This window comes from Rhincodon typus, chromosome 8 (genome assembly GCF_021869965.1).
Source record: "Rhincodon typus isolate 14 chromosome 8, sRhiTyp1.1, whole genome shotgun sequence".
NCBI lineage: Eukaryota > Metazoa > Chordata > Chondrichthyes > Orectolobiformes > Rhincodontidae > Rhincodon > Rhincodon typus.
Genome location: NC_063339.1, coordinates 68,232,923 through 68,248,430, shown reverse-complemented (window position 1 = coordinate 68,248,430; position 15,508 = coordinate 68,232,923). Strand labels below are relative to the sequence as shown.

Genomic DNA, 15,508 nt, shown 5'->3' with positions numbered 1-15,508 from the left:
GATGAAGGGTCTAGGCCCGAAACGTCAGCATTTCTGCTCCTATGATGCTGCTTGGCCTGCTGTGTTCATCCAGCCCTGCACTTTGTTGTCTCTAACCTTTGTTAGGACCCACTGAACTGCTTTCCAGTCCTTTATCCAACAATAATCTATTTTCCCTGTCATTTTTCTGTCTGTGTGCAAGAGGGTGTCAGAAGGTTAGAATTTTAGTTTGTAGTGTTATGTAACTGTCTACCTGTAGCTAGAGCCTAATTACTTGTAGCAAATAGTAATTCTTATTAATTACAGAACCCTGGTATGTGCAATCATCCTGGGTCCAAAAATCAGGAAAATTGGGAAATTTTTACACTTAGTTTAAAATCTTTGGGATGACTCAGGGAATAGTAGGGATTCATTTCCAATGCACTACCCCAATGCGATGTGATAATGAGATAAAGTGCTATGTACATTTTTCATTATTAAAGTATGTGATCAGTTTCCACTGAATTATGTACTTCTTATGAGAACTCAAACAAATGTATTCAACATTCTTAATCATTGTCAAAATTAAATAATTAAAACAATTGTTTGAATCACATTCTTGATTTTCTGTTCTTTACAAACATTTCAACAGAATAAATTTGTAAATGTGATTTCTCTCATTCTCAGATTTGTGTGCAGAGTTGCAATGTCCTATTAGCTAATGCAAGTATTGTTTTAATTTCAAATGGGACTAATTATCAAATGGGAATAATGAATTGGTTCCAGACAATTTGCTCTTATTGTAGAGGATTCGGGTCGATATCTTCATTCAATCAGCTACAGTTCCACATAAATAATTATAAGGAAAAGCATTAAAGTAAACACTCTCTGGTTTCCAAGACATGCAATTATTTCAGCTTCTCTGTATGTGAGTTCTGCTCTCTGTGTTATCCAATTATTCTGAAATCTCCTGTTGAAATAACTGATGTTAGATCCCTGCTCAACAGAAATGCAGATTTGATGTATACAGTGAAATAGTTCACTGCATGTACACATGAAGTTAACAGATAATACAACAGGAATACTTACAACAATGTACTCTGATTCAGTGCCACTTTCATAAATGAACAACATATCCCCCATGTCTGGAGTAAGCATTAACCATTTAATATCGAGGTAAATGTTAATAAGGGATTGAACAGAATCCTGATACCACTAGAACAGAATCCTTATGTCACCTGCACACAGACCTCTTGTTATGCACCATGTGGCACCAAATGATTTCCCATTTCTTGAGAAGTCAACACACTCTGATCAGACACACTATTACACTACGACTCTAGCCATAAACCAATGAGTTTTTGCAAACAAAGGTTGGTTGAATTAGCAGTATTCAGTCTAAATGGGACATGTGGCAGGAATTAAAGTCAACCAATTTTCTAAATATATCAAAACAACTGACACTTTCCTTCCACCATCCTTCACTTCCAGACCCAGTGAAAATTTACATGTGCATGTCTTCATTGAAAACATAATCTTATTGCTAACCCATTCTTCATACTTTCTTAATTTAACACCAATACCTCAATGGTATGGGCCAATACTAGAAAATAGGATTAGAATAGATAGACGGTTGCTTTTGACTGGCACAGACTCAGTAGGCCAAAAGACTTTTTCTGTGCTGTAGGTCTCCATGACTCTGTGATTCTATGATTCTTCCCTACCTTGATGTCTGTCAAACCAAATATGCTTTCCTCCTAAATATTCCCTGCAGGATAGGAATTTTGTATTCTTTCATGGGATATGGACATGACTAGTGAACCCGTCCTGGATTGCGCCTAAACTGAATGCCTTGCTAGGTTCATTTCAGACAGTAGTTGAGAGTCATTGCTGTGGGTCTGGAGTCACATATAGGCCAGACCAGATAAGGACAGTAGATTACCTTCCCTAAAGGACAGTAGTAAACCAGATGGGGTTTTCCTGAAAAATCAACATTGGTTTCATTGTCATCATTAGAATCTTATTTTTTTTAATTGAATTCAGATTTTTATTGAATACAAATTCCACCATCTGCCATGGCGGGTTTCGAACCTGGGTCCCCAGAACATTACCTGGGTATTGTTATAAAGCAACCCCCCCCAACTCTGATAACTAAAACCGAAACATCCAGGAGGAGCACCTCGCCCTATAATCTGTAAAAGGAGTGTGAGAAGTGGTGCAATCAACCTTTCAGCAACTTCCAATGATTAAATAAAGTAAATCCCTGACACTCACTTTACAATCAACAAATAACAAGTTATTTATCTAACTCTAACAGTGAACATATTAACTAAATTATTAACAAACTGAATAAACCCGTTCTAACTACTATTTCCGAATAAAACAAGATTCTAAAGGTGTGCTGTTCCAATAAATCCAGGTCCCACTTATATAAAATATTTAAAAAAAAACATAGACTTTAGCCTCTTGAAATTAGGCAAGGTTACGTGTCTTCCAGAATGTTTTGTGCCTTCTCCGTCAAATGTTCTGTCAGGAATGCTTTCTCTGTGAATTTTCCTGTCAGGAATGCTTTCTCTGTGAATTCTGCTGTCGGGAGTCTTAGCTAGGAGTGCCATGATACCGTTGTGAATACATCGTGCTTTCTCTAAGAGGTGAGAGATGTTATCTCTAGCAGATGGCAGTTTGCTCTGCTGTTTTGTCCAACTGCCCTCTTATTTTATACCCTTGATGATCTATCAATTTCTTATGCTAGGTTTGGTCCTATATTGTCAGAACCATCAGATTTAAAATTAATTGGGTTTTGGTATCTAAGTGCCTGATTTAAATTGACTGACTAAATCAAAATTTGTTGTCTGGATGACAAAACAAAACTGCTGCTGGGCTTGCTAATTGTACATCCTTTTGATACTAATGTTTTAATTCAAGTGCTCTCTGTGCACTCGCAAACCCACAAGCTGCTGCCCACAGACATCCTTTTTGAATCTCGAAGCATAGAAAAAACACGTCATCTTTTAAAGGGACCAGGCACTGTGCTCTCCCCACCCCCATTTCACAAACCCCAAATTCTAACTTCCTGCCTTCCAATCCACAACTCCTCTATCCAACTTTGCAACAGTATCTAGATTAACAGTCCAGCAATAGGGAGGCCACGGTCTCCCCTTACTACTCCACTTAAGATCTTTCTTAATATCCACTGGAAATGAAGCCAAATGTTACCATTCTCCCTGATCATCAGCTGGAGCAAATATACAAGCATCATTTGCAGTTGTGATGGAGTGCAGGGTGTGTGGTATGTTTTGTCAGTTATAGCTTGTAGGTTTCTGCAACCAGTCCCTGTCAGACACCAGCAAAAATGTGGTCAAGACTGCTTCACAATGACTGGCAATGGCTTTTCTCAGTGACTGGTGTCAGTCTCTTTTCTCAGTCACTGATAGTCACTATTATCTCCCCCTTCCATTCCCCTATTTCCCAACGTAATGCCTCTCTGACTGATGTAATACGCTCATTTCACTGAAAACTTGGTGCAGGCAAGTCGGAACATGAAAACAATGCAGACCCATCACCTTAAGGATCAAAGCTCAAGTCCTCAACTCTTAACAGCTTAATGTTTTCATTTCTGGAAAGCTTGAAGTTCAGCCTGGAAAGGCCTGTGTTGATGGGTTGTGGGGTGAGAAGAGGGAGTTTGGGAGGAAAGAGCTTTATGACATTAAAGGCATCTCATTCTCTCATTACCTACTGAAAGGGAACAAACCCGCAAAGCACAGAAGCTTTACAAGCAACATAAAAATATCCAGTTTATCTCGGTGAACTACCTCTGTAACTAGCGTTGGGTTCCCCAGACAGAACAGGGCATTACAATGATGAAAAGGTTGTCAACACAAATTCTTGGATGAGAGATAACAATAAGAGTAGGGCACCAAGTAACGCCCTTCAAAAGGATACTTCTAGTTTCAAAATAAAAACTGATAAAGAGCTGCTATTCCCAGCAATCACTTATCCCATGTAACCACTTGCTCTCAGCAGCCTACATACCTCATCTCAACCTAAAGCTATTCTGAGAAATAATTAGGCTAATGGGAAATAGGGTTAGGCAATTGGAATACAACTAAACTGGTGAAAGTGAAATAGACAAAAAGCAGCTGGTAACTGAAGAAATTGGCCTCACGGATCCATTTCAGCACTCAAGCATTTTTGTTTTATATTTTTACTCACTTGTGGAACATGGGTGTTGCTGGCTCATCTGCATTCATCACCCGTCCCTAGTTGCCCTTGAGAAGGTGGTAGTGAGCTTGCCTTCTTGAACTGTGGCACTCCACATGTGCTGTAGGTTCACCCACAATGCCCTAAGGGAGGGAATTCCAGGATTTTGATCCAGCAACTGTGAAGGAACAACGATTATATTTCCAAGTGAGGATGGTAAGTAGCTTGGAGGGGAACTTGCAGGTGGTGGCGTTCCCATGTATCTGCTGCCCTTGTCCTTCTAAATGGAAGTGGTGATGGCTTTGGAAGGTGCTGTCTGAGGAGCTAAATTTCTGCAGTGCATCTTACAGATAGTATACACTGCAGCTACTGAGCATCAGCGGGAGAAGGAGCGGATGCTTGTGGATGTGGTGCCACTCAAGCGGACTGCTTTGTCCTGGATGAGTATCAAGCTTCTTGCGTTTTGTTGGAGCCTACCTCTACCTATAAAGTACAAGACAAGAGTGTGATGGAATGCTCCTCCACTTATCTGGATGGGTGCAATTCCAACAACACTCAAGGAGCTCAAATCATCTAGATCAAAAGAAAAACTCACTTGATTGGCACTCCATTTAACAATTACAAGATGCTCCAGGGCAATTTATAAAACCCTTTCAATCACACCTTTCGAACTCATAACCTCTAAGGGCTAGAATGGCAAGGTCAGCAGATGCATGGGAACACCACGACCTGCAAATTTCCCTCTAAGGCAGGCATCATCCTGGACTCGGAACTATATCATCAGCCTGTCAGTGGCTATAAGTCAAAATCCTGGAATTCCATCCCTACAGCACTGTGGATATCCCCACACTGCATGGACTGCAGTTGTTCAAGATGGCAGAGCACTTCAACCTTCTCAAGGGCAATTAATAATGGTAGCCTGGTCAGCGACACCCAAAATCAATGAGCAAATAATAAAAAAAACTTCCAATTTCATCTAACCTCCTCCAGCTATGTGAAGCGTCACGAGACATGTTCTGTGACTTAAATCCAGGTTGATGTTGAATGCAGCTCTGAGGGGATGCGAAGGGTGTGCGAAATTATCTTCTGATTGCCTGCCTGCTTTGTGTGAGACAAGGAGTGCTGAGGCAATGTTTGATTTATTGGAAGAAAATATGATGACAGCTTTTCTTCAGCACAGAGATAAGCTACTGCTTAACTGTTTCCAGCCAAGGCTGTCTTTGATTAGAGAGGACCGCAGCCTAGTAAAAGCAGGACCCTATGTGGTTTGACCTCGTCAACAACACAGATTTTTGTGCTAAATCCTTCCCTGCTCATCTTACTTCCCCTTGTGCAGCAGCTATCTAATTATGTCTAGGCAAATACTGCCAATAGCACAGGGCACTGCAAATAAATTGGTGTTCCATGTACACATCCCACCAATACTGAAGCATGGAGTAGGATCGTTATTAATGTTTCAAGTCCAACGGGTCATCTTCAGAACTCGGAGAGTCACGAACTGGGAACTTTAACTCCTGTTTCTCTCCCCACAGAAGCTGCTAGACCTGCTGAGTTTCTCCAACATCCTTTGGTTTTTTTTTCTATTCCAAATCTCCACTATCCACAGTGCTTTTGCTTTAATTATAGGATATTTGTTCCATTCCTAAGAAATTCTGAGACCCGCCGTCGCGTCCCCAACTGTTGGAAAGTTGTACTCAAGTAAATGCAGCACAAATTGGGGTCAAAACTATAATTGCTGGTGTGATGGTTCAGTCCACACTATGCAGTACCTTATTGAGAATTTTGCTGGCATTTAATGCTGCAGTCAAAGTTGCTTCTGCAGACAACATTTTACAACTACCTTGCAGTCACAGGAAGAGTCTTTTTTTTACCTTCTTGTTGATGTTGGGGGGGCGCACAGAAGACCATAAGACGCAGGAACACAAGTGGACATTCAGCTCATCAAGACTGTTCTGCCTTTCAATGAAATCTGATAATTCTCCGCTTAAAAAAAGTAGTCTATTTTTAGGCTTTCAAGTCTCTTAAAATCTGACAAATCAAGCATGCACACAGAGATTTAGTACTGACGTGATTTAGCACAATGTAGAGGCATGTATTGATTTAGTGTACTTTATTCAAATAAATCTCACCAAGATTCACATTTAGAGCCTGAAAACTTCAACCATCAATTTTCTATCTTTTAGGTTCCACTCTATTCCACCTCCCTAGATTCCCCCAAGGCCGTGATACAGAGGGAAAGAGAGAATCTGACCATTAAATCAGTCCAGGGGATCTTTGGGAATGAAAAGAAATCTTCAGAGGTAGCATCATGTTATCAAAGCAATTCCTACAGACAACGGGAAGTAATGTGCAGATGGCAGGAAGTTAAGTCTACTTATTTTTGTGGAGTCAAATTCTTTCATTGGCAGATCTGCCTGGGAAAATATTTAAAAATGTAACAGCAAATCTAGCAGACATCGCCGTTTTGTAAACAGCCTTTCACATCTGCTGAAAAGGTTCAAAATTGTATTGATTCATAAATCTGTAGGCTAGGAAGTCATTTCCCAATCGGTAGACTAGTAAATACAAAAGACATGGCATTAAACAGTTGCATAGAAATTGGCTTAAGGATCTTGTGGTCAGAACAAATTGAGCACTTAGGTCAAGTGGATTGGCACCAGACCTAATAACCTCTTGAAGCGGCACAATTTGGCAGCTGCCTCCTTGATTCTGGAATTTTCTAGTCTCTGTACATTTAAGCTACATTTTTTTGCAGTTTGTTTCTGTTCCTCCTGGTTTTTCAAATACTTTGACTGGAATGTTAATCAGTTAGGAGAATCCTAAATTAAAATGAAAACCCTTATCAGGTATCTGCATAATCCCATCCCTTTCCAACCACACCTGCATACTGCAGTCTTTTTTTTTAAATTTATTCACAGGATGTGGACATTGCTGGCCAGGCCAGTATTTATAGCCCCTCCCTAATTTGCCTGGAGAGTGGTTGCAAATCAACCACATTACTGTGAGTCTGGAGTCACATGTAGACCAGACCAGGTAAGGAAAGCAGATTTCCTTCCCTAAAGGACATTAGTGAACCAGATTTTTCATGACAATGGTTTCCAGATTTTCCTAAACCCAAATTCCAGCATCAGCCATGGCAGGATTTGAACCTGGGTCCAGAGAACATTACCTGGGTCACTGGATGAATAATCTTGTGATAATACCACTACGCCAGCACCTCCCCATTTGCTGACAAATGTCTTTTCGTGACTTTCTCCCTCTGTCTCCTTTGTCACGGAGTTTTCAGTTTGCTTGGCTGGGGTTTGTAATCCTGAATATTTCCTCCCCTCGACCCTCTCCTACCATTTTTAGAAGTTGGCCAAAATAAGATGGAAGTCACTTCTGTTGCAAAGACCGGATGGCTGTTCTAATCAGGATGTTCCTGTATGCTGTTGAGAATACTGTATAAATATAAGCAGTAATGGTTATTGTAGTTATTCAGGTAGTACAGCACCAAACCTACTATTGTCATAACAATATAACAGTTAGGCGCATTGAAAAGTACAGGGCTTATTAAGACTGTCCTATGTGCAGAAGCTAATATCTTTATTGTTTGCTCACTCAGCTTCTCTTGAGGAGTTTTCCATGCTATCTGCCTCCCTAGACATCCCTTTCCCTACCAGCCTTGGCACAAACTGGTTAAATCTACCTTATCCTAAGCTTGTGCTGGTAGGACCTGGGTCTGGAGATTGTGGCAATTTTCGCCTTTTAGGATCATGGAATCATACCTCTCCTGAGCTTCCTCTTCTCCATATGAAACAATTGCAGGCTTTTAACCTTCTTAGAGGTTGTGTTGTAAGCTAGATGTTCATCCATTTGCCGTTGTTTTTACTGCCTTAAATGCCTGCCTTTTCTTGAATAATGCAATGACTGAAAGGATACGCAGTACTTGAAGTATGGCTATGCCAAACTGACTCATTGCTGCCTCTTGCGATTTGCACTCTACCCCTCAAGCAATACATCCCTAGATCTGTTAAAGCCTTCTTCTTGCTGCTGCACACTGTGTTATTGGCTTCATTGAGCCATAAAATACCCTACAGCCCTTTCCAGTCTTCTGTAGCCTACAGTTATTCAGTCTACACCCACACAATGTTCGACTTCCCCCCAGCCTCATTGCTTTACACCTTTTCTTTCCCCCATTAAAGGCCATTTCCCAGTCAACAAGCCTACTTTTCCAAACTGACCCAATGTGATTTGATAATTCATTTACACAGTTGGAACTGCTCCGCTTCCTCACCTCCACACCCCCATTAATAAAAAAAATGTCCCCTGAAAAGCTAGACTGTGTCATTTGGGATGTGTCTAATGCACGCTACAGACTGTACGGTAACTGACCCAGCAGCAACTGCTCAACCCTCTTTATCAAATCAACACAGTTGTTTTTGCTATCTGTGGCTTCATGCCTCCTACCTGGACGGCTCCTGTAATTAGTCTTTAGATTCGGACACAAGTAAGCTCCTGATGACAGCATGATCGATGGTAATTGAGCGATAGGAATTCCAGGTCAGCCCAGACGACAGCAAGTTGTGTCAGTACAGTCACCATCTTCCTCTCGTTTGCATATTTCAGACGATAAAAATGCAGCAGCAACTCCAACAACTCGAGGGAACTTTTTTCTTTCTCCCAATGGAGATGTTTATTGAAAACAGCATGATGAATTCACTGCACCTTGTAGAGGTGTGACCTCTCTCACGGCTCAGTTAAAGCTACCACAACTTCAAAACCAGGGCAAAATAGTTTCCATTTTTAAAAAAAATTCCTTTTTCTGTTATGCTTTAGTTTACATTCAGACACAGTAGTGTAACAGCAATAAATTAAAGAAAAACAATACATTATTTCAATGGAGAAAGACTGCAAAATGGAAGAGCGCTCAGGGATCTGGGTGTCCTGGTACAAGAATTACAAGAAGTTTATATGCTGAATTAGCAAGTGATAAAGAATGCAAATGGAATGTTTATTGTAAGGGGAATTGAGTATAACACTAGGGAGGTGTTATGTTAGCTGTACAGGACCTTGGTGAGATTGGATCTGGAGCACTGTGTTCAGCTGTGATCCCCTTATTTGAGACAATGTAAGTGTATTAGAAGCAGCTCAGAAAGGTACCTGTGAAGTGCATGGGGTTTGGCACGTGCACACGTGTGTGTGTGTGTGTGTGTGTTTGTGTGTGTGTGTGGCTGTGTATGTGTGTGTGTGTAAGGTTGTGGGTGTGTGTGTGTGTAAGGTTGTGGGTGTGTGTGTGTGTAAGGTTGTGGGTGTATGTGTGTGGGGGAATAAATGTAAGAGATTTGCAGCAGATTGGATCTATACTCATTGGAATTTAGAAAAAAAAGGGCAATCTTATTGAAACATTCAATATCCTGAGAGGACTGGACAGGATGAATGTTGAAAGGCTGTCTCTCCTGGTACGGGAATCTAGAAATATGACAGATAGTTTAAAAAGGAGGTGAAGTGAAGTTGAGATCATAATCAGATTATCATTGATCTTATCGAAAGGTAGAACAGGCTGAAGGGAACAAAGGGCCTACTCTTGCTCCCAACTACGGTGTTCTTGCACTGGGCCTCCTGGTTATTAACTGTGAATTAACATTATCTATTCTTATTCTTGCCAATGAAAGTGCAGTGATTGTAATGAGGTCAGTCAAGTGGACCTCATAGAATATGAGGTCCCTGACTGGGGCTGGTAACCTGGTCCAAACAGGGAGCCTAGGCTGACAGATAAGACCAGGAGAGTCAAAGGTTCTGTTCACTCAGAGAGCTGGCTCTGAGAGAGCTGGATCAGTGTCAAATACGACAATAAAGGGTGACTTGGTGACAGGATACCAGCCTTCGTAGGTTATTTCAGAAAATACATCCAGTCCCAAGACAGCAGCAGATCTTTCGATGGCCATGGTACAAGCCAGCACATGCACTGAAACCACACACAGCTGCGCACCCAATTTCAGGACGTGAAGGCTTCTACTGGATTGCAAACGTGTAGTGATGCTAATAGGCCTGACTGCCGCACAGTAAATTCCACTAAAGCTGCAACCCTTTAGAGCAGAACCATCTACATCACATCATAAATCAAACACAGAAATACCTGAAGTATTCTTGGTCGATTGGCCTGAGTGTCCACATGGTTCTGGCTGTGTGTTACACTCTGGATGCAAGGGATCAAACTCGTGCTTTGAGCGATTTATTCAATGTAAGGTCAAGTCTCTTAGCTCTCCTACTACGGTACATAATTTCAACATGCTCCCTGCTGCACTAAGTGCACAATGTCGTTACGCTATTCTTTGTTCCTGTGGGAACCTCGTCTAACTGAGAGAGGCGCCAGCTGACATGCATTTAAAGAGGCAATGTCCTCCTTTGGGACATTTTGCGGAATTTATTAGCTGGGTGTCCTGGTGATAATCTATCGCATTTGCTGATTTCTTAAAACTTTTCAAGGCTTTTTTTTTAAAACGTACGAAAGGAAGGCTTCTACTTTAATAATCAACCTTCAGGACCAGTATTCCCTCTGAGACTCAAAGGTTCACAACCACGGAACAATGTAGAAGGCGCGGTAGGAGGGGAAGAACATGCACGCATGAGCGACAGTACCTTTAAGCCAGGCACATACCCGGCTGCATGCCTATCTTAAAGGGGCTGTACAGCGCATCAAATAGGCCACAGCAGGGAATTAGAGGGCACACTGTACGTGATCTTGCTCTCTAATAAAGCTTCACAACTGACGAAATGCATTTGAAAGGTCACTGCTGTTGTAATTCGACACGGCAGTCAGCTCCAAGCATGGCAGACTGGCTCAAAAGTGGAATGTGTCAGTCAAGTTTTTCATCTTGCACATATCAGGACAACTGGAAGAATACCAGATTTCAAACAAAGACAGCAACTTTGTAAAAGGCATTAGCTGCAGCAGCAATATTAATTTGCGGGGACGGACGGACGGACACACACACACACACACACAGTCACCTGTCCTTCCTGAGCAGATCGCCTGCAAGTTTCAGAAGGAGAAACCTGAAACCCAACATTTGTTTCTTCCAAAATTAAAGTTTGCTTTTGCCAGTCCTCCTGGAATCTCGTGAAGGGAAAACACCAACAAGTAATTTTGAGATTTCCTCAATATGTCTCCATCAGCTGTCATGTAAACATCAGAATTCAATTAGGGTGACACCTAGTGCCACAAGAACTTCCTAGCCCTGTCCAGTTTCGATCTCAGCAATACAGGCAGTGCTGCATATTCCTAAATCTGTCAGAACTGATCCAGATCGAAATATGCCCCAACACAATACCAGCATGCCCAGGAGAAACATTTTTTTATATATCATTCATGGGATGTGGACTAAACCAGCATTTATTGCCCATTTCTAATTACCCAAAGGACAGTTAAAAGTCAACCATATTGCTCAAAGGTCTGAAGTCACATGTAGGCCAGACCAGATAAGGACAACATTTTCCTTCCCGAAAGGACATTAGTGAACAATATGGGTTTTCCCGACAAACATCTGCAGTTTCACGATCATCGTTCGACTCTTAATACCAGATTTTTATGGAATTCAAATTCCATCATCTGCCGTGGCGGGATTTGAACCCAGGTCTCGTAAACATTCCCTGGGTCTCTGGATTGACAGTCTGCCAATAAACACCACTACGGCACTTACATAATTGTTAGGTTGAAGAAACCACACAATCTTCAGTATTGCTGACGTCAGGACAAGTTGAGAAGTTTGTTATAAAAGCATCTGGAATCCCTGACTTCATAAGATATGGTATGGGGCATGAAAGCACATTTTGGGTTTCCCTGACTGTGGGTCACTACTCCCTCCCCCCCACCACCTCCCCACCCCAGGGGTGGCAGGAAGAGCAACTGGGGTCGCCGGTTTTGTGTTACAATGGCAGCTATGAAGCAGAGACACGGATTTATCTGACATGGCGGTCATCTGCAAGGGCCATTTAAATGGACAATGATTTCCATTTGCCTGCGGGTGTGACCTAATCCCATGAGCTGTGAGGCCCAATCGCTGGTGCCAACGGAGTCTGTAAATAGGTAGGTTGTTTTCTTTCGTTCCTGTAACCCTACTCTCTTTCTGCCTCCACACAAAGAGTGAAGTATGAAAAGGGGATGAGGGCAGAAAGAGGTGTGTGAAGCACTGAGCTAATCTGTTCCAATGAACTGTCAAGGACTTGAAATATTAACTCCCCTTCCGCCCATCTACTTTCCTTAAGCCAAGTTTGGCTAAACCTTTATAAATGCTGGTTAGGACTCAGCTAGTATATTGTGTCCATTTCTGGGCAAAACTTGGCAACATGGAGATAAGGGGCTAGCAGAGATTAGAGAAAGAGAGGAAAAACAGCAAATATTGGATATACTCAGCAGGTCTGGAAGCATCTCTGATCAGAGAGAAACAGAATTATCCATCCAGGTCACTGGATCTTTCACCAGTTCTGAAAAAAAGAAACCAAGTTTATTTGCCTTGGAGCAAGAGAGTTAAGGGAAGATTTAATCGGGCTGCTATAATGGGTTGTGACAGAGTCGATAGGGAGACACAGCAACAATTGGATACAGATTTAAGATAATTGGCAAAAGAACTCGAGGGGAAATGATTTATTTTTTTAATGTAGAAAGCTATTATGACCTGAAATTCAGTGTCTAAAAAAGGACAACGGACACAGATTCAGTAACAACTTCCAAGAGGGTTTTAGCATATACTGGAAAAGGAAAACGTGCTGTAAACAAGGCATCTTTACAGCAATCCTGCAATCCTCACATATCCCTAACCCTAAGCCTGCTTCGTGGAGGTTGAAGTAGGGGCTTGAGGCTAAAAAAGGTTTAATGTTCAAGGACCAAGTGGAATTTTCCCAGTCAGCCCATGGGTTCGAAACAATGATTGAACTGCTGACATGCGACACCATAAATTAAATGATTCTGCTGAATTTGTGTGTTTTGGGCATTCTTTGCTTCTTGTTTCAATTATTTGTTCTCCCTAGCCAGCCAGTAACAGCTTCAGGACTGATATTCTGACCTCTCCTCTTTCCCCTCGTACAACTTACCACAATGTGAAGAAGGCGACCAATTTAAACTTCATCAACAGCTGGAAGAGTGTGCTGGAAGAGGTTACACGTTGTTTTTATGTGCCGCTGTCGATCATGGGAGCACAGGACATAAAAAGTAGCGGTGGGCTATTGGGCCTCTCGAACCTGCTTCACTATTCAATAAGACTGCAGTCTCAACTCCACTTTCCCACCTCCACAGTCACTGACTCCCTCATCCAACCACAGTCTTTCTGACTTTACTTTGAATGAATTCAGTGACCCAGCCTCCAACGCAATCTGGGGAAAATAATTCCACAGACTGATGAGTCTCTGTGAGGAATAATTCTCCTCAATTCAGGCTATAAGGGGAGACCTCTTACTCTTCAAGTGAGTCTCCTAGTTCTCAGCTCCCCCAACAAGAGCTAATAGCCTCCAGTATCTGTGCTTCCCCATCCCGTACTACTGCTGTTTTAGGCCTATAACCAGCGGGAATTTTGAAATTGTCACTGATGATCAATATTTCACCTGAGGGTATGTGATTAAACAATTCACAGAAAGTAGGGATGGCACAGTGTCTCAGTGGTTAGCACTGCTGCCTCACAGCACCAGGGACCTGGGGTCAATTCCCACCCTTGGGTGACTGTCTGTGTGGAGTTTGCACATTCTCCCTGTGTCTGTGTGGGTTTCCTCCAGGTGCTCTGGTTTCCTCCCACAGTCCAAAGATGTACAGGCTAGGTGGGTTGGCCACGCTAAATTGCCCATAGCATTCAGGGATGTGTAGATTAGGTGGGTTATAGCTGGGTGGGATGCTTTGAGGTTCAGTGTGGACCAGTTGGGCCAAAGGGCCTGTTTCCACACTGTAGGGATTCTATGATTGTTGACTTTATATTTTTGCCAGAGGCAGCGGCAATTAATCATTCTTAAGATGATCGGCCTACATTGACACAAATCCCAGAGGTATCAAGGCTAACATCTGAGGTCACCAGAAACCAGTGGCAAAAATGTCATTCATGACAATTCAGCATGGTAGTCAAAGAGGCCATTGCTTGTCCGCACACACTGAAAGTGTCTGGGTCTTTCCTGTTCGCATTATCGCTACATCTGTCATGAAAATGTGCTTTATGTCAATGAATGATTTCTGATCCACCAGCTATAACAGATAACACTGAAGTCTTAATTAGGCAGGGGGCTTCACACTGTGAATATTAGTTTACAGAATTTCTTTCTTTCTCAAAAGTGACTTCAAGCACGGATGAAGAAAAAGCCGAATAGTCACGGCCAAATTCCACAGCGTATCTGACCTATAACCACAGTCTACACCTTCCCAAGGGCCACGGACTGATCTCATCCCTCCAGCTTACTTTCGTGGGGTTTCTGAGCTCTCAGTGCCCTGTGACCTTGTAACAGATTCAAATTTACCGCACCTGAGGAATGCTTCCACCACCAACAAGAAGCAATTATCAAGTCACTTCAATGCAAGGGAATCCCCTTCCCCTCCACAATTTCTGAAGGAGGGTCTAGGCCCGAAACGTCAGCTTTCCTGCTCGTCTGATGCTGCTTGGCCTGCTGTGTTCATCCAGCTCTACACCTTGTTATCTCAATGCAAGGGAATATCTGTCTTCATCTCGCCATCAACAACTCCTGACTGCTCCTACCTCTGGTTTCTTACTCTGTCCATTCCTTCTGTGGTTTTCCTGTTCCCGTGTGGCTCTTCCCACCACTTGTGTTTTATTCTTCTCCCAAACTCATTTTCCCTCGCTCAAGTCCAAGTGACAAATTAGACTTTTGGTAAGAGTTTTAAAAAGACCCCAGTGTTTTCACTCTTGCTCTGCACTATGCTGTTTGGTGATGGGCATCAAAGATGCTGCTAGCCAGCATGACACGTGTAAAGTGATTATAAGGGCACCCTTCAAATGCCTCTCTTCTCATCTGTCCTGACAATCAAAAACTGTCAATCATTGCTTGCCGAAGGGCTTTGGTAATCTCAAACCCTGACAACTAAACACAAGGAACAGGTTCTTTGTTTTTGGGGGTTGCAATCCCCAATATTTATGTGCATTTGCACATCCCAACCCCATATCACATTGCCAACTGAAGCCCGATGCACTGGTGGGATAACTGGTCAATCATTGGGCAGGTTCTGTGCTCACTGTCAACTGCCCTAGCATCAAATTCGTGTTATACCATCGCCCGACTCTACCCACTCCTGGCACTGACCATGCATAGTGCCACCTGGGATCGAGCTGAGACTGTGTGTGTGTGTGTGTGTGTGTGTGTGTGTGTGTGTGTGTGTGTG

At 42.4% G+C, this 15,508-nt stretch overlaps 1 protein-coding gene across 1 annotated transcript in view; it reads right to left on the bottom strand.

Annotated features, from left to right (window-relative positions):
- Nucleotides 1-15,508, bottom strand: part of slc8a3 (solute carrier family 8 member 3) — a 412,792-nt gene that overhangs the window by 362,129 nt on the left and 35,155 nt on the right. The window lies entirely within an intron of this gene.